This window comes from Brassica napus, chromosome A7 (genome assembly GCF_020379485.1).
Source record: "Brassica napus cultivar Da-Ae chromosome A7, Da-Ae, whole genome shotgun sequence".
Lineage (NCBI taxonomy): Eukaryota > Viridiplantae > Streptophyta > Magnoliopsida > Brassicales > Brassicaceae > Brassica > Brassica napus.
The window spans coordinates 10,224,790-10,245,958 of NC_063440.1; the positions used below are offsets into that span (position 1 = coordinate 10,224,790).

Genomic DNA, 21,169 nt, shown 5'->3' on the forward strand with positions numbered 1-21,169 from the left:
TATAATAGAGTTACTCTATTTTTGTGGGAATTATAAAGGAAAAATATGTATGGGTTAGAGATTGTCTAATATACCCTAGTGTCACAAACATAACCTATTTCTAGTATTTGCGACTTCAAACTCGTTACTATCTCATAGATTGTATCCATACCGATAAACACATTACAAGGCCACCATCATCACAAGAAACCAGAGCAAAGATGGACTAATGAACAACCTTTGCTTGTTTCAAAGATTATGGTTTAGTACAGCACTATTACCAATTGAATCTATGCAACCTAAAATCATCTGAGGAAAGTCGAGTTACAGAATGACTAGATATTGTGTGATTTTAGTAGATCCTCCTCTAAATATTGTGTGATTTTAGTAGATCTTCATCTAATCTAGAAGAGTATAAAATAAAAATACCTCTTAGTTTTGCAAGTTATTTACACTCTAATACCACTGATATATTTAATGAACACATCTTTAATAAGTTTTCTTTGTCTTTTACATATTAATAATTGTATCATAAATCTATTTTAAACATCAAATGTTAAAGCTTAAAATTAACTCCACAAAATATTCTAATATCAAAGACATTGCAAATTAAGGCATTCCTAATTTATTGCTATCAAACTAACTAAAAAGAAATCAATCTTTTGTATACAATCTATATCCGTGTGATACTTTAATCTGTTAGAAAACCTAAAGTAAAAATGAACAACGAGATTCTTTCCATATATATACTATCACATATATAAAATAATGTCAATTTTTCAATTAAAATCATTAATAGAATATTTGAAACATGAATATTCCTATTATAAAACTACTCCATAGTAGCAAATTAAATGTTGTATTACAAAATCATAATATAAAATCTTAACTAACCAAATATGATATACTCTAAAATATTTTAAATTAATGTTGAATATTTTATCTTAAAATATTTTATAAATTAAAAAAAGTTTTAAATTAATGTGAAATATTTTGTCTTAAAAATAGAATCCAATACCTAACTATTTACTCCTAAGAATTAGTTTTTTTAAACACATGTAAGTCATAAATTAACATTATCAACTGGAAAACTATTATGTAAAATAAAAAATTGATTATAAATGTATTTTACGCATATTTACATTATTTATTCTATTGAAAAGAAAATATTACAAGACAAATATATATATATAATTGGCTGGTATTATTGCTGTTGAAAACACAATAGAATTATTGTCGATCTCTTTTTTTAAATTGTGCGTTTAAAAATACATATCAAACAAATATTTAATATTGGTAAGTTTTTAATATATATATATATATATGTATATATATATTATATTCAATCTTATAAAATAAAATTTGGACAATATAAAAGTTAAAGAAAATACCCGCACGAGCGTACAAATCAAAATCTAGTCTAAACTATTAAAATTAAAGTACAAATTTGAATTAACCCTTAAACTAACTATTTAATTACACCTAATGCCATTGACCTGCTAATTAATCATATTTTTAGCATTTATTATATAATTTAAATCATGCTTAGCTAAATTGATTTTATAACTAATTTATTTTAAATAATCATTTTGGATTTGACAATCTGGTTACAGTGGACCCAAATGGACGGAATGGTGGATTAGCTTTATTCTATAACAATGATTATCAGATTAAAATCTTGAACTCCAGTAGCCGCATGTGGAAGCGGTGGCTCTGGGAAAACAAGTTTTCTTAACTTTTGTTTATGGAGACCCGGTTCAAAAATTAGGGGAACAAGTATGAGAACGTTTAACTAGATATGTATTGTCGATAACTGAACCTTGGTTTATCATTAAAGATCTAAATGAGATTACTGGTAATCATGAAAAAGAAGGAGAATCTTTGAGGAGTGCAGGCTCTTTTATTCCTTTCAATAATATGATAAGAAATAGTGGTTTATTAGAATTTCCGGCTTGGGGGAATAAAATTTCATGGCAAGGACGAAGAGGGAAAGGGAAAGGGAAAGGAGCAATGACAGTTAGATGTCGTTTAAATCGGGCCCTAGCAAACGAAGATTGTCACACTCTCTTCCCATGTTCTTACACATAATATCTAGGGATGGTAGCCTCTGATCATCGTCCAGTAGTCGCTCACCTTGAGGACAAAGTACCCAGGAAAAGAGGGCAATTTTGGTTCGACAAGAGATGGATTGGGCAGGAAGGTCTCACGGAATCAATTCCTACAAGTTGGTCAGGAACCAATGAGGCTGTACAGAGGATATTGTTACAAAAATTAGTAATTGTCGTCATGAAATTGCTAAATGGAGAAAAAAACAACCCTCCTTATGGAAAGGATAAAATTCATGAACTCCAAAAGGCTCTCGAGGAGGTACAAACAGATAACAATTGATCTCAGAAGGAAATTATAGAGGTATCGAGGAAACTACAAGACGCATATAAGGATGAAGAGGATTACTGGCACCAGAAAAGTCAAAATATGTGGTACACATCTGGGGATCTCAATACAAAATTCTATCACACCTTAACGAAGCAACGACGTATCCGTAATAGGGTTGTGGGACTATACGATGCAGATGAAAATTGGATTACAGAGGATGAAGGAGTTGAGAAAGTGGCTGTAAACTATTTCGAGGATCAATTTAGTACCACTTCACCATCAGAATTTGATAGTTTCCTGAATGAGATTACACCATCCATTACCTCTCAAATGAATCAAAGGCACTAGGACCAGATGGCATGACAACTCTGTTTTTCCAACACTCATGGTATATAATTAAAAATGACTTGGTAGAGATGGTGAATAATTATTTTGGCTTCAGGAGATATGGATTCAAGGTTAAACATTACCAACATTTGTATGATTCAAAAGACGGAAAGACCCACAAGGATGACAAAGCTAAGACCCATCAGTCTATGTAATGTAGGTATAAGATTATCTCGAAGGTCTTATGTCAAAAGTTGAAACCTTGTCTCCCTATACTTATCTCAAAGACTCAATCGGCATTTGTGGCATGACGGTTAATATCCGATAATATTTTAATAGCTCAAGAAATGTTTCATGGTTTGAAATCCAATTAAACATGTCAAGGAAATATATGGCAATCAAAACAGATATGAGTAAAGCGTATGATAGGATAAAATGGGATTTTATCAAGCGTATGTTTATCGTTTACCAAAGGCAACGGCAAAGAAATTGACAAGTGCAGTAGCACAATTCTGGTGGAGTCCAGGTGGTACCACAAAAGGTATGCGCTGGAAATCATGAGATAAATTATGTATAAATAAGGAGGAAGGAGGTATGGGTTTTAAAGATCTCACGGATTTTAACATGGCTATACTTGGTAAGCAGGTATGGCGTCTGATTGAGAAACCAAATACATTATTCGCTCGACTTTTTAAATGACGGTACTACATGAATGCTTCACCCATGGAACCGATTAGATCATACTCTCCGTCATATGGCTGGCGGAGTATTATCTCTGCTAGATCTCGGGTTAGCAAAGGACTAATTAAAAGGGTGGAATCAGGATCATCTATCTCTATATGGAACGATCTCTGGCTCCCAATCACTCGTCCGAGACCAGCAAATAAAAACCAACATATAACTTTTACCTGGACCTTACAGTTGAATCCCTAATTGATTTAGCTTCGTGAACTTGGAATTCTCAGGTTATTCGGACTTTAGTGGATCCTCAGGATGCAAAAATTATTGAAAGTATCCCATTGAGTAGGACTCATATGGTGGATAAGGATGGATGTCACTTCACAAACAATGGTAAATATATTAAATCAGGATATCAGGTAGAACGAATTTATCCAGATAGGAAACAGACACCAGTGGTGTATGTGCCCACGGTCGATATACTGAAAGCATCTGGTTGGAAGGTAAGGTGCCCACCAAAGATAAAGCATTTTTTATGGCAATTGGTATCAGGATGTAGAGCAGTTAAGAAGAATTTACAAGCGAGAAGGTTACATGGGGATATATGTTTTGCCCGATGTGGTGCTTCTGAGGAATCAATAAACCATGTGTTTTTAGAATGCCTTCCGGCGTGTCAGGTATGGCATCTCTCGAAGATACCATCAAATCTAACAATTTTTCCCTCTTGTTTTCTCTTCACAAAATGGAGACCACCATTTCGCATGGATTCTATGGTACATTTGGAAAGCAATGAATAACAAGGTTTTCAGTAATTTGGATATTGATCCTCGGGAAACGCTCAAATTTGCGGAAACTGAGTCAACACTTTGGGTGGAAGCACAAGTGGTGCACACCCAGAGAGTATAACAATCGTTCGAAGTCTTGAGCTTACCATCTCGAAAACGTTGGTGTATGCAGATGGTTCATAGAAGGATAAAGAATTTTTTTCCGGGACAAGGTTGGTATAGTACTTTAGAAGGTTTTGATGGATTGATGGTGGCAAGAAATGTCAGGGCTAGTCTTTCTCCTCTCCACTCGGAGGTTGAGACACTACTTTGGGCAATGGAATGTATGAGGATCTACGACAGTTTCGAGTTACGTTTGTAACGTATTGCTCTCAATTGGTAAAGATGGTTTCGGAACCAGAATAATGGCCCGCATTTGTAAATTATATGGAAGATATCAAGATTCTTAAAGAAAGTTTTCTCAGCTCAGAAATCATCTATGTATCACGAACGAAGAATCTAAAGACAGACAGTCTAGCACGTAGTGCCAGGAAACAACCGTCTTTTGTCGTTCACATGGATGAGGAGCTACTGGTGTGGTTTACAGAGTCAATTTGAGTCTGTTTAAGTTAATGACAAAAAAAAACTTGATATCTTTTTATGCAACAATATATATTTTTAATTTCAATATTCGCTGGTTATTCTTTTTTTAGTTAAAACTACTTTCTATAATCTAGCTTACCACTAAATGATATTATATAACTCACAAAAATACAGATTTATTTAAACATATGCAAGATTTACTAAAAGGATGTTCCTACATAAACAAAAATATGAATATATATTTTATATTTAAGTAATCGATTATAGAAAAATATTTTTTTTGTCTTCATTTTCTGTGACTAAACGATTAAATATATACAAAAATATAATAACAAAATCATAAAGCATCCAAATATTCATTTGGTATTAGCTACACCAGATCTATAATTCCACATGAAAATATATAATTAAAAAAGAAAATAATTTGTAAATATATTACTATTTTCATATTTTCATAAAAAATAGTCCAATACAAATCAAATACAATAAATGTATATGATAAGAAATATGTCTGATATAAATGAAAGTTCAAAAAACAAAAAAAAATAATAACTAAGGTCATAAATAAAAATATTATGTTTAGAAATGTCATATTAAACAATTTTTAATAGTGTAAATTATTAATATATATTTTCATTTACACAAAAAATTTACTTATAAAAAGTGATATAAATTACGTGCGGGTGCACTGGTCAAGTTATAGTATATGATTAAAATTCATCATAAGATTACTTCCTAATTTTTGACAAATTTCAGTGCAGTTTAAATAATTTGATTTAAAATTATGTAACTAAGGAAAACAAAAAGGGGTTTTGCAGAGTATTTTTTTTAGACACGAGGCTAAAAGGATGATAAAGGTAGAGCTGGCCTTCACTAGAACACATCCAACATGTGCTTGTAGTATTCACAATTTTATGTATTTCAGAGACATTTATTTATGCAAAAAATTGCTAGCTCTATTGCTAATGTGACAATCTTATCTTCTTAAGATATCATTTTTGTAATAAATTAACAGGTTAATGAGCCAACAATGTAGCTTGGAGCCCAGTCAACGCCAGGATCGACTATGGATATTGGATATGGTTTCACTTCTAAGGCCAAGCATGTCTGAACTTGTGATGATGCTTGATGGGGAAACTGAGTTAAAACATATCAACACAGACTCTGGAGTGTACTTGTGCTTCAAGTCATTGGGTCGTCTTCTCGTTATATTATGTGGATTGCATCATCCTCTGAATCTGCTTATGATTGTAGCATAAAGCCTCCGACCATCTCTAAACTAGGGGTTTTAAGCTGTAAAATTAGAGTTCATATATTTCGTTTTGTACTTGTAGGGCCGGCCTTGAGAATTTGGGTCTTAAACCATTTAGTAAAGATTTAAAAGATTTGGGGGCCTAAATTTTTTTTTTAAAAAAATTTGGGAGCTTATATGCATATAAATTTTTCAAAAAGTTTGGGGGTTTAAAGCGAATCTTTCGTTAAGCTTTGTCCAAGACCGGTTCTGCGTACTTGGAAAAGAAATTCATTTGTATATATAATTCGCTATACTATACAATAACTACTTTGATGAAATTAATTGAAATCCTCTGAAAAGTCGGTCAACAAGTCTAATTGACAATTATTGCACTTTAAATGGGTTCTTTACTGTATAAGGCCAAGTCCACGCCAAAATAGTGATGTATTTGATGATTTTTCTCTCCGATCACACAGCAAAAGCAACGCTATTTTTGAGTGATTCTCTTTTTTGCTACAGTATCACATCATATTGGTGTAATTCTGTAATAACGGCAAAATCCTTTTTTTTTGGAAAACTGTTTATTTCAATATTATTTGACCAAAAAATATTGTTTAACTATATTTCACTATTTCTGTTACAGTATTATTTTATAACTAGATCAGATATTTTAATTAAAATAAGGAATATATCATATTTATTTTTTAAAATTAATATAAAATATTAATTTATATGGAAACAAATTAAAAACAAGATTAAAATACATAACAAAGTTTAATTCAAACACAGTAATATTTGAGAGTTTTTTTTCATAATAATGTTTTAATATAATTTTGTCATATAATATATCTTATTTGAATTAGAAATATGTTTTACAAAGTGAATTAGAAATATTTTTTAATTACAATTTTAATATTAGTTAATATATGTTAATCATAAAATAACAAATATTTTACTAAAATATTAAAAACAAAGAATCTTTTTAATAATTTAATCATAGAGAATATTCTTTTTAGTGTAAGATTTGGTGTTGTAGTTTAAGAACCAAAAATATTTAGTGCTAAAACTACATTAAAAATAGTGTAACTTTAACATTAAAATAGTGTTATGGATTGGTGATGACCTAAAAATGAGTGGTTTGTAAATTATTTATTTGTACTACAGAGACATGACTTTTCTTTTTATCAAAACAGCGACATGACTTTAAATGGTCTCTTTCGTATAAGAATGAGTGGTGTGTATTGGTTTCTTTATGAATTACTATTTCTTTATAGACATGACTGATGTGATTCTGTCTTTATTATTTGCTTTGACTCTTTCGACGTAACCATATTATTTAATCAATTTGGAAAAAGTGACAATTCGTTTAATTTGGTGCTGGTTGGATAAATATTTTATATACTTCAGCGCCAGATAAAAGACGAAAGATAAATGAAACTGTGCATTCCTTCCATTGTTTATAAAATCGCATGAGGTGTAATAAAACTGTAACGCTTTAAAAACTATTTCAAACTATGAATGTAATTTTATTAACATATTAAATCTTGAAATTAATTTATTTTTTTTGCCACATAAAAGATGTGATCTAATTTTGTCACGTCTTTGAAGGTGAATAGATGGACAGTTACTTTTCATGCTCAAGACGAGAGAAAGAGTGTCCTTCATAGGAGTTCCCACAAGATGTTGGTGCGGAAAGAGTACAATTATATATGTTTTGAAGACAAAGAAGAACCTATACCGAAAATTTTACTAATGAGAGATTGATGGGCAGGTTGGTTTGACAAGTTACATGCAACTATAACTTACAGTCGGATTGACTATTTCTTTTTGTTATTGGTTTAGAAAAAATGAAAATCATCTTTTTAAATGGATTGATGAAGCTTTACTAGACGAAATACAGATGGTTGATGCACAACAACAAAGACTTGTAGAAGATGTTCAAGATCTCAGAGAGAATATATGTAGGACAATACTGAAAGAAGCCACAAAGTCTGATAATTTCCAGAATGTTTGTTGCATATGAGAAATTAGTTGGATATGTGAGAAGTTCTGTAGCCGAAAATGTTTGTAATAACGGAAAATGTTATTCCATTTACATATAGGTATCAGTTTACCAACTACCTAAATATGTATTTGTTATCTATCTATGATAACTTTTAGTTTTACTACACCATTTTGATGGGAAAGGGGTCATTTTCGACTCCAACTATTCACGTCGTGCCTTTTTATACCCAAACAAAAGATAAATGCTAAATAAGACCTAAGCTAAAAATTTATTTGAATTATAGACTTGAATTCTAAACCGTGTACATAAAATCTACCTTGACTAACATTGCGTTAGTCAACCGTTAAATTGAACAAAACAACGTCATTTTGTAACTGGAGAAATTTTAAAAATTATGCATTTCTGGAAATGGAACCTTGGTCCCATGGATATAGTATGGATGTAGTTACCACTGTGCTACAACGCTTCTATTTTTTTCTTATTAGATTCAAAATATAAGTAGCTTTTATCTGTATATCCTAAGGAAAATTTTATTTTTGTTAACAAATTTTATTTAATACAAGATATAATTGAATCAATAATTTATGTACTTTTAAGTTTTTTTACACTTTTACACATGTAATCAAAACTAAAATGACATTTTATAAGTTATTCAATCTAGTTTTAAAATGACATTTTTCAAATAGTTATCTAATTTTAAATTTAAAAATCCACATATAGTAGTTATTAAATCGTACTAGGTGTTGTGTACGCACATGCGAACATAATCATCTTATAAATATTTATTAGTACATAAATATGTATTCAAAATTATCTTGCGGTTAAAAATACTAATTAATTGAACATCAAGTTCATTCTATATAATAAAAAAATTCATTAAAATATTTTTTTATTATATTATAACTTGAGAACACTCATATAGTTGTGCATATTTTTAGAAGAATTATTTCACAAATAGTAGTATATATTTTAGCACAGAAAATATGTATAGAGATTTATATTTCTAAATTTTAAAATAGTTGAAAACAGATTTTGGATAATATCATAATACATATTATTTTCTAGATAATTTTATCACAATTATTGAATATTTCCTTTTATGTTATTCAGTATCAATTTGTTTTTAACTTGATTAAAATTTATAGAAATTTATTTTGGGTGTAATAATAGATTAATTTATGATTGATTTTATAATAAAGAAACTTAACTATTCGTATATAGCTAAATTAACAAGATGATTATTATCAATTACAGAATATTTTATTTTATTATTTGTAATTCAATTTTCTTTTACTTGATTAATATTGTGGAGATTTATATTTTCTTTTGGGTGTTTTATTATATTACTTATATAATGAATAATTTTATGCAGATTTATCTTTTTTTGTTAAATTTTAAATTTTATGATGGAAAATATTTTTGGATAATCACACAATACATACTATTTTAAAGATAATAATTTTCAAAATCACATACATTTTACTTGATTAATATCCTACAGATTTATCTTTTTGGGCGTTATTATATTTTTTATGATTATTTATATAATAAATTAATAAACAAAGTTATAAATTGAAATACAAAAATGTTTAGCCTTCATAACCATCAAAATTCTCAACCGCAGACAATCACTAAAGACTTCATCTTCCTCAGAATAATTCATCAAAATAAACCACTGAACAATATTAAAGTTAACCTCCAGAAAATAAAATTCGAGTGATGTTGATGTAGTTCATGAGCTTTCCGTTTCTTCCATGGCCAACATCCTCCTTTGTGCGTTTTATTTATACAGATAACGTTGTTAAAATCAATTTCTTTGAAAAGAAGTTAACAGGAATTAAAGTTGCCAGAGCATGCCTATCGATTTCCCATCTGTTTTTTGCGGATGATAGTTTGTTTTTCTGTAAAGCTCAAAGGGAGGAATGTTTTACTATTCTCAGGATTTTGAAGGAATACGAGGTGGTTTCTGGCCAGATGATAAATTTCGAAAAGTCCTCAATTCAATTTGGACATAAAATTGAAGAAGCTAGGAGACAGGAGTTACGAGACGTTTTGGGAATACAAAATTTGGGAGGAATGAGATCTCACTTAGGATTACCGGAAAATCTTGGCGGTTCCAAGGTTCAAGTTTTTGGTTTTGTTCAGAATCGTTTAAATAATAGGGTAAATGGATGGACTTTTAAATTTTTCACAAAAGGAGGAAAGGAGGTGATTATTAAATCAGTGATTACGGCATTGCCGAATCATACGATGTCTTGTTACCGCTTACCTAAATCCACCGCAAAAAAACTAACGAGTGCGGTAGCAAAATTTTGGTGGAGCCCTGGAGGTAGTACAAAAGGACTACATTGGAAATCTTGGGATAAGGTATGTGTTAGCAAGGAAGATGGGGGATTAGGTTTTAAGGATATAACTGATTTCAATACAGCAATGCTCGGTAAACAGTTATGGAGGCTTATAGAAAAGCCACACACGTTATTTTCCCGGGTTTTTAAGGGTAGATATTTTAGGAATGCCTCACCACTTGAACCGGTTCGATCATACTCTCCGTATACGGCTGGAGGAGTATTGTCTCTACTAGATCTCTGGTAAGCAAAGGACTAATCAAAAGGGTGGGAACAGGATCTTCTATATCAGTATGGAACGATCCTTGGCTCCCAACCACTCGCCCGAGACCAGCAAATAAAAATCAACACAATTTGTTTCCAGACCTGACAGTGGACTCCCTTATTGACTCCACTTCGCGAAGATGGAATTCGCAGGTTCTTCGGACTTTATTGGACCCACAGGATGTGAAAATTATAGAGAGTATTCCTCTGAGTAGGCATCAGATGGCAGATAGGGATGGATGGCATTTCACAAAGAATGAAAAATTCACGGTCAAATCAGGGTACCAAGTGGAGAGGATTTACCCAGATAGGGAGAGAATACCGCCCTTCATTGGTCCTACGGTTGATGCCCTAAAGGCTTTTTGCTGGAAAATTCGATGTCCACCAAAGATGAAACACTTTCTTTGGCAACTGATCTCAGGATGTATAGCAGTCAAGAAGAATTTGCAGGCAAGAGGGATGCAAGGGGAGATATGTTGTGCAAGATGTGGAGCAGAGGAGGAATCAATTAACCATGTGTTTTTTGAATGTCCTCCAGCTATTCAGGTATGGGCTCTGTCAAAGATTCCAACCAATCAAGCTATTTTTCCGACAGCTTCTTTATTTACAAATATGGATCATCTATTCTGGAGAGTCGCTCCACCTATGGAAGATAATCAATTTGCATGGATACTTTGGTACATTTGGAAAGGAAGAAATAGTAAGGTTTTTAGTAATTTGGAGATAGATCCTAGAGATACTCTTAAATTGGCCGAGACGGAATCAACACTCTGGGCTGATGCCCAATTGCAGAAGAATCAGAAGATGGGAGCAGAGCCTCAAGTTACGCTCCCCCCCGTCGAACCCAGGTAGATGGTGTTTTACATACGGTTCATGGAAAGAGGGAGATAAGTTCTCTGGTCAGGGATGGTTCAGTACTTTAATTGGATTTGCGGGTCTGATGGGAACTAGGAATGTCAGAGCGTCTATTTCCCCTCTGCATGCAGAGTTCGAGGCGTTACTATGGGCAATGGAATGTATGAGAAACTTAAGACAATTTCAGGTTACGTTTGCAACGGACTGTTCTCAACTGGTGAAGATGGTTTCAGAACCAGGAGAATGACCAGCTTTTGCAAGTTATTTGGAAGACATCAAAAATCTGAAAGAGAGCTTTACATATTCAGAGATAATACATGTATCAAGGACGCAAAATAAAAAGGCGGATAGTCTAGCACGCAGTGCCAGAAAACAGCCGTCTTTCGTCGTTCACATGGACCAATATCTCCCGGTGTGGTTTACAGAGTCTATATGAGTCTGTAATATTGTCGACAAAAAAAAAACAATTTCTTTTAATATAGATTATATAATATGTAATTAATTATGAATGATGACTCACTAATTCTTCTTAATTATATATTAGCAAATTTAAATATTCATCAAGGGTATCAAAGAAGAATTTATTTCCCTTCTAACTTTTTAGTGTGAGAGTTCGTTTATGAAAAATTAATTCGCAAATAAAAGTACAGATTTGATAAGTCTTATAAATTTATTACTTTAAGAAGTAAGGGAATGAGAAATCTTCCCAATTATGTCTCCTTTTTTTCTTGGACATAATCTTTCTACCAGTGCATGCTTTATAGTTTCTATGATTATCATTGCTTGCCTCTTCGTAATCTTGAATTTCACTCACTTCATCAGACAACGAAAACACAAATAAGTTTATAATGTGACTATCCATTAGAGACTCTCCAAACAACAAATTTATCTATCTTCTTACTCCTTTTGTTTCATAATAAATGTCACTTTAGTTTTTATTTAAATCAGTGTTATTCTACAATTCTAATGTAATTTTGTACATTAAATCTACTTTTTATCTTTTAAATAACTAATAGTATATTTTTGTTTAAATCATTTTTATTTAATTAATCATACATTAAATATGTATATTAGGGGTGGGCGTTCGGGTACCCGTTCGGGTTCGGATCGGGTATTTCGGATTTTCGGGTATTTCGGTATAGAGGTGTAGAACCCGTTCGGGTATTTCTGTACTTCGGGTCGGGTTCGGGTATTTTTAGTTCGGTTTCGGTTATTTCGGATCGGGTTCGGATATTTAGATTTTGAAAAAAAAATTAAAATTTTCATTTTTCAAATTTTTTGTATTTAAATATATAACTTTCACTTAACTATTTTTTGTATTTTTAATAGATTGAATGGTTAATAGATTTGAACATAACATTTTCATACTAAAAAGACATTAATTTGGTTATTGTTTTTAAATTTTGGATGTAACTTTTTGTTAATTGTTGAAATAAAAAGTTTGACATGTATTTTAAGTGCATAGCAAATCATCTTCTACGTAATTGTATATATATCATATGAATTTAAAGTATGTGTAGTATCAATATAAATATTTTATATAAAATAAAAGATGTAAATTAAAAATATAAGGTTAATTATATATATCTTCGGTTATCTTCGGATATCCATTCGGGTTCGGATATTACCCGTTCGGGTTCGGATATCCAATCTCTCCTAATTTAATACCCGTTCGGATATTTTTCTATTTCGGTTCGGATTTCGGTTCGGGTTTTTCGGATCGGGTTCGGGTGCCACTTCGGATTTCGGGTAAAGTGCCCACCCCTAATGTATATATTAGTCTATTATACCTTTTTTTTTTAATTTTCATGAGAAATGTAAAAGTGACACTTCTAGTAAAATAGAGGAAATATATAATTAGTGACCAAACCCAAAAATATCATGCACATTTTATGCATTGGAAACGTAAACCAGTGACCCTCTACAGACCTACACTGCTGCAGTTAACTTAGAAAAGCATAAGCTGAATCTCCAGGCCGGCTGATGTTAGCATCGTTAAGTGGTTCAAGTACAATGGGTTAGGGACAGTTTCGCATACGTCCATATTTTTGTGTGGAGCCTGTTAACTTGATGAACCAACAAACATAATTAAGGGGACAAGAAACGTCACGCATTCATTAACTTACAGTGACTTGGTCAAATATTTATCCCTGCTCTCTACTATCTAGTCACCGACGACCCTATGAAAATTCTAAATAAGCGTACATTAAAAATATATCCATGCATTATATATAACTATTGGGTTTGTTCTGATGATGACATTGTGAGTAGCAAAACAAGTACACATACAAAGAATCACTAAACACACAGTACATAAGATTTTTCAATATGTCCACCGTCTTCTCTATTCTTCTTCTCAAAATTACCATCATCATAAGCTTCTTCGCAATTTCTACTACATATGCTTCATCTGATCTCCATCCAGATAAGTGTATGGGAATAATCTCCATTTACGCTTTAACTTTATAAAATCTTGCTCCAAATCCTAATATTTATATACCTGTAAACTATACTTGCTTATATACTGCATGCAGTGAATGTGCTAGAGAACATAGCTACTACACTTGGTGCGAAGGGACTAAACCTAAGTTATGGTGACCCTTGCAAGTTGAAAACCCTAAAGATAGATCAGAAAACTGGGGAAAAAGAGATTAACAACACCATTATTTGTGATGTTTGTTTCAACAACGCATGTCATATAACAAACATGTGAGTGTGACTACTTGTTATGTATTCAGTCTTCTCAAGATCTATCCCTCGTGATATGTTTTTTTAATTATTTTAACGAAACAGAGTTCTCAAGACCCTTAGCCTTCCAGGAAAACTACCACCTGAGTTGGCCAAGCTTCGATATCTCCAGTCGATGTGAGTGCAACAGCGCTAAATTTTATAAATAACCGATGATTTTGGTTAGATATTTCAAATTGCTAGAACCTGGTTAGTTATATATTAGGAAAGACACCTTCTATATCTTTTTACTACGCATATATGCATGTTGGCGTGAGATAAAACTTATTAAAACGGAATTATGATAATTCAAATCTGAAATGCCTCCGGTTTAGTACGGTTTGGGGTTCCCCTTGGGTTTGAAATGCTTCAACAAAAGCTGTAAAGAGAAAGGTTTCAGTTACAAGCGAGTTTTGGTCTTACTTGCAGTGAATTATGTCGGAACTACCTCTCCGGGACAATCCCAATGGAGTGGGCTTCACTGCCAAACCTCACCTTCATGTGATCTTTTTCCTCCCTTCCATACATACTCTTAGTGTACTGATATGTGAGTAACAGGTTGACTTTTCTTGCAGCTCACTCTGCGCAAATAATTTGTCTGGGACTTTACCAACTGGGTTGCAAAACTTCAAGAATCTGACTTTTTTGTACGTCTCATCAGTCTCTGTTTTTATTATTATATACCTTTTAGTTTTTGCTACACCTAATGTGATGAAAATTTTCAGAACGGTAGAAGCCAACCAGTTCTCTGGCACCATTCCTGATGAGCTTGGTAACTTGACCAACCTAAAAGGCTTGTAAGCTTAATTGCATCTTAACTACTTTTCAAAGCAACAAAATGTCTTTGGATCTATTGAAAAAAAAAACTGGGTTTTGCAGGCAACTTGGCTCCAATCAATTTAATGGAAGCCTGCCTAGCACTCTTGCTAGACTGGTAAACCTTAAGGATTTGTAAGTTGGAAATGAAATGTCAAAGCTTTTTTTTTTTGCCTTAATTTGTAAATGGAAAATTCTCATCTTTTATTAGACTTAGACCATCTTCAAAAAAACTATCTATTTTAGAGTTTGCAAAACTTTATATTTAAAGTTTCAAGGTGCTTTCTCCAAAAACAAAACTTCAAATTTAATTTCAAATTATTTGTAATTTACAGTATGGTCCTTATATTTGTCATAATTAATATAAATTCATATAACTTTTATAAATAACTACCACATAAATAATACAGTAATAATAATTAATAAATTCTTACACTAAAATATAAAATTATAAATAGAAATACATAATTAAATATTAAAGTACAAGTAATATCACATTATTTCATAAACTTATTTCCCTATGCTCCATCTTCGATCGATTACACCGAATTTTTTTGGACAATATCTTAGAGGTTCCGGAGAACATATTAGACTATTAGTGTTGTTGTAATATTTAAATTTGTGCAGTAATCATGTCTTCATGTATCTTTTTAAAAAGTTTTTTTTATTAAGTTTCTTTTATAATATTGTTGTTGTCTAATTCTAGTTTTAAAATATTATAAATCTTATTTTTAAAAATTTTATTTAATTTTATGTGCAAAAGTTGAAATTTTAAAAATAAATTTGAAATATTTATGATATACAAAAGTTATAAAGATTAAAACGATAAATGAGAAAATATTTAAGAATCATAAATATGATGTGTAATTAATTATAAGAGACAAAATGTAAATAAAAAGATGAAACTTCAAATTTGGAGTTTTGAAGTTCTTTTATGGATAGTAAAAAACTATATATTTGAAGTTACAAAGTTTTTTTGAAAACCTTAGTAGTCCAAGAAAACCTACAAGTAGTCCAATAAGTTTTACAATCCTATAAGCCATTTGGGTGTTTTCATTATGCAGTAGGTAAGTGACAATAACTTCCAGGGCACTATCCCAGAATATATTGGCAAGTGGTCTCAGCTTAAAAAGCTGTAAGCTTTTCATTCCACAATTATTGTTTTTTCTCTTATAGTTTGTGTCTCTCCAGTCTGCACCGTCTAACATGTGTCAAGTTAACCAGACATATATACGCAAGCGGACTGAAAGGACCTATTCCTGAAGCAGTGGCCCTCCTAGAAAAACTCACTGACCTGTAATGAACAATTTCAACATATTAGCAAAAGTACAACTGTAACAAGACTAATGTTTTACGCAATGTATTCATATGCAGGCGTATTAGTGATACGACTGGGATAGACATCGTTCCCATTTTATCCAGCAAAGACATCAGGAGCCTGTATTTAGTTTTCATTATTTGTTTCTCGTCTTGACTTTATCTGAAAATTTCAAACTAAAGTTTCCGGCCCTGTGTTAGGATTTTGAGGAATGTGGGTTTGTCTGGTCCAATTCCTCCTTCCGTCTGGAAATTGACAGAGCTAAAGACTCTGTAAGTTTTTTCTAGTCACAAGTGAGAACACTTTGCGAGTCAGAACTAGTTTGTTTCCTTTTGAAAAAAGAAAAAACTAGCTTGTTTAAACATACAGTGCACATTTACCGGCTGAGAGGAATTTGCGTATATATAGACTGTAATGTATGATCAAGGAATCTATAAATGCATATATGAACACACATACAATAGTTTTACAATTACGTTTGGTGCAGTGATTTATCGTTTAACAAGTTGACTGGTGAAGTGATCAAGTGAATGGAGATACGGCACCAAAATATACGTAAGTGCTCCAATCTGACATTGAGAATGTTAAAGATCTGGTCAACAGGATTACCTCAGTATCATGATCAAGTAACCATCTTTTCAGGGCCGGCTTACAAGGGGGGACAAGCGGTGCGACCGCCCCGGGTCCGAGCCCGTGTCCCCCGTGTAATGATAAATAAGGGGCCCAATTTTTTATAAATTTATATTTTTATATATAAAAAAAATTATAAATATAATAAATAAAATTAAAAAGGGTCCAAAATTATTTGATATGTATATAGTTTTATTTTCATTACAAAATATATAAAATATTATTGATTAAATTTTAAAAATATTTTAAACATTATCTTTATATAAATTTTAGAGAGTAAAAAAATTTTTTTTGCCCTAGGGCCCCTATCAGTATTGAGCCGGCCCTGCATCTTTTTGACATGCATGATTCTTTCAGCTATTTGACTGGAAATAGACTTTCTGGAAATGTTGAATCTTCTGGTCTTTTCAATAGCGAGTCTAATATGTACGTTTAACCTTTCCCTTGTCTACATGACCTAAGAAATTTTTCGTCATGCAGACTAATATTTTTTTTATGGTTTCCTGTTTTGGTTTTGGTCATAGTGATCTCTCTTACAACAATTTCTCTTGGTCATCTACCTGCCATGAAAAGAGGCATGAACATGAAATCTTTGAAGATAGAAAATATTCTTCTCTTATATAAATGTTAATAATTTGCTCATGTTGAAGTTTTTATATTTCACCTTCTGTTGAATCAGCAACATTAACACATACCGGAGTTCACATTTTATGAAAAACTTGTAAGTACTAATACTTAGTCTTTTCATAATTGTTTTGATATTTTGTGCTGATGACAGGGCTACCTAACTATTCTGGTGTCTTGTCATACAGAACTGGGCTTCTTCCATGTGCTGGTCCAGTCAACTGCACGGACTGTAAGTATGCTATGATGTGCGATGAGTTAACATGAAGCTATTCTGATGTCTTCTTTGCCTGTTAATTCTTTCTTGCAATTAATGGTGATAATCATTATATGGATTGTAGATCAAGGGTTTCTACATATAAATTGTGGTGGAGGCAACATAGTCATTACAAACTCTTCATATGAAACCACGTATGAAGCTGACAACAACGTAACCACAGCCGCAACAAATCAGCACTTCAAAAACTGGGGAATCAGTAACACAGGTGAATTCCAAGACGATGGTCAGGAGAATGATAACTACTTCTTTTCTACACTATCTAGAGATTCTTCTGAACTGTATAAGACTGCACGTCGATCTGCTCTCTCTCTTGTTTATTATGCATTTTGCTTGAAAAATGGAACCTACAATGTGAAACTCCATTTTATGGAGACTCAGTTTTCCGACGAAGAACCCTACAGTCGTCTAGGCATACGTATATTTGATGTCTTTGTCCAGGTAAAGCGTCCTTGTTTACTGAATAATTGTTTACAATAAGTAGGCACGGCAGATTGAAGTTTATTTCCTTTTTCCTCTCCTGTTAGGGGGAATTGTTCTTGAAAGATTTTAATATCAAAAAGGAAGCTAAGGGGACTCTGAAGCCTTTTGTGAAAGAAAAGAAAGTTAATGTGACCAATCATATGTTAGAGATACGGTTGTATTGGGCGGGGAAAGGAACAACACTCATTCCCAGCAGAGGAAACTATGGTCCTCTTATCTCTGCAATCTCCTTGTGTCACCAAAGTAAGTACCCTTCTTCTTCAAAAACCTTAATCCTTTTCCGTATTGCTTTTGTGGCTTACTTCGCATTCAGTTGTTTCATTGTTAAGTGGTCATACATCACTCTCATCTTCTTACATTGGTTCTTGCCACCTAATGATTCATTTTTCAAAAAATTCAGGTATGGAGCCACTATGTGGAGCTCAAAAGAAAAAAGGAAACTACTTTGTTTTAAAGATACTTTTCTGTAGCTTGGTGTATATATAATGCATCATGTATATATATTTACACTTTTCGTGTGTCATTTGCAGTAGAGAAGAAAAAACATCACACTGATTATCCACTAATATTTGGGTTTCGGGTTCCGTGATAGCAATAACTCTCTTGGCTTTGGGGTTATATGCTCAGAAAAAATGTAGAGGAGACAATAACACGAGCGAAAGAGGTAGCAGAGTTCACACAGTATACAAATCCATTCTTAGTCATTACTAAATGCTCATAGCATTAATAATGGTTCTCTTTGGAACATGAAAACGTAGATTTGAGAGCCCAGGGTCTGCAAACGGTTTGCTTTGCATGGAGGCAACTGCAAGCTGCAACAAACAATTTTGATGAAGCCAACAAACTTGGAGAAGGAGGTTTCGGATCTGTGTTCAAAGTATTGTCAAAACAGAGGATAAGTTCTTCTCAAACATAAAGAGTGTGACTGTTTTTTTGGTTTCTGATATGAAAAACTTAATGCAGGGAGAGCTTTCGGATGGAACTATCATAGCAGTCAAACAACTTTCTGCTAAGTCATGCCAAGGAAACCGAGAGTTTGTGAACGAGATAGGCATGATCTCAGGTCTTAATCATCCAAACCTTGTCAAGCTTTATGGATGTTGTGTAGAGAAGATTCAACTGCTGCTCGTCTATGAGTACATGGAAAATAACTCCCTTGCTCTAGCACTCTCTGGTAAATGAAAGTCACTCATATTTTCCTTAGAAACAGGTTATGGTTCTAATACAAATGTACCCAACATGTAGTGTAATATCAATTATTTTTGGCTACAATTTCCTTTCCAGGAAAGAGTTCCTTAAAACTGGACTGGGCAGCTAGACAAAATATCTGCATTGGAATCGCGAAAGGGCTAGAATTTCTTCACGAAGGATCGATGATCAGGATGGTTCACCGTGACATAAAATCCACTAATGTTCTTCTAGACGCAGACCTAAATGCAAAGATATCTGATTTTGGATTGGCCAGGCTCCATGAAGAAGAACACACTCATATTAGCACCAAAATTGCAGGAACCATGTAAGTATAGAACTTTAAACAACAACAAAAACTACACCATGTCAAAACAAATATTTCATTATGGGTTCTCTTATAATGCAGTGGATATATGGCTCCAGAATATGCATTATGGGGTCAATTAACTGAAAAAGCAGACGTGTACAGCTTTGGGGTTGTGGCAATGGAAATTGTCAGTGGGAAGAGTAATACTAAACAAAAGGGAAGTGTTGATCATGTCTCCCTAATCAATTGGGTAATAATGGAGCTTTTGTTTCTTTATCACATTCCATTCACAACTCATGCATAGAGTTGTATATGTCTATTTATGTTTCTACAAGTTTACTGAAACCCAACATAAAATTTCAGGCACTGACGCTTCAACAGACAGGGGACATAATGGAGATCGTAGATCCAACTCTCGAAGGTGATTTCAACATCAAAGAAGCAGTGAGGATGATCAAAGTTGCTTTCGTTTGCACAAACTCATCTCCTTCCTTAAGGCCAGCAATGTCAGAGGCTGTCCAAATGCTCCAGGGAGAGATAGAAATAACACAGGTTGTGTCAGATCCTGGTTTGTATGATCACAACTTGAGCATCTCAAAGCTGAGGGGAAGTGATATACATGGTAGCTCGAGCACGTCTGGTTTGACTGATCAAACAACAACGACAATGAAGTCCTCGGTTTCTAGTTGTGATCTCTACCCATTATACCCTGAATCCATGATCCTGAACTCCACAGTAGAGTTTTCTTCCTCGTCAGTATAATGAAAAGCTGAGCGCACTGCCTTGTCTCTTATGAAAGAAGAAAGGCTACTAAGTTATCTTATACCAAATAAGAATGTGTACAAACCTTACGTTATCTCAAATTTACATGCATCCCTATGAATGTTTGTTATATTATCTATATGTATGTATATATTTTATGAAAGTCTCTAGTGCTCGCTGAACTAAACTGTCATTCTCACTTTGGTTGAACACTTATCTAAGCAATAAAAAACTATCAGTGAAATGGATTTATCTTAGTTATTTTGGTTCATAAAAATCTACAAATACTTAGGCAATTAATTTTGAAAGATAAAAGATATACAATTCAGAATTACGAGTAAATATGAAAGCCTTGCTTAATTTATTCATTAAGATTAAGACAAGACTCACCAAGGACGCTTAATCCAGTTTTTCGACATGCTTCTCGCGAGGAAATCGTAAGCAGGCCAGTTCTTGGCTTTATAGTCCATCTTATCGAAGTCTGGGTCAACAGATTCAAAGTAGTCTTGAGCTGCTCTTATGCCAAGAACCCTGTCAATAAAATCCACAAAGGTTGCAAGCTGGAAGGGAGTAAATTTCATCTTCATTTTTCTCCATCCATTCA

The 21,169-nt window shown here is 32.8% G+C and overlaps 1 pseudogene; it reads left to right on the forward strand.

Moving 5' to 3' along the window:
- Positions 1–13,422: 13,422 nt before the first annotated feature.
- On the forward strand, positions 13,423–20,752 carry LOC106435240 (annotated as a pseudogene).
- Positions 20,753–21,169: the final 417 nt, after the last annotated feature.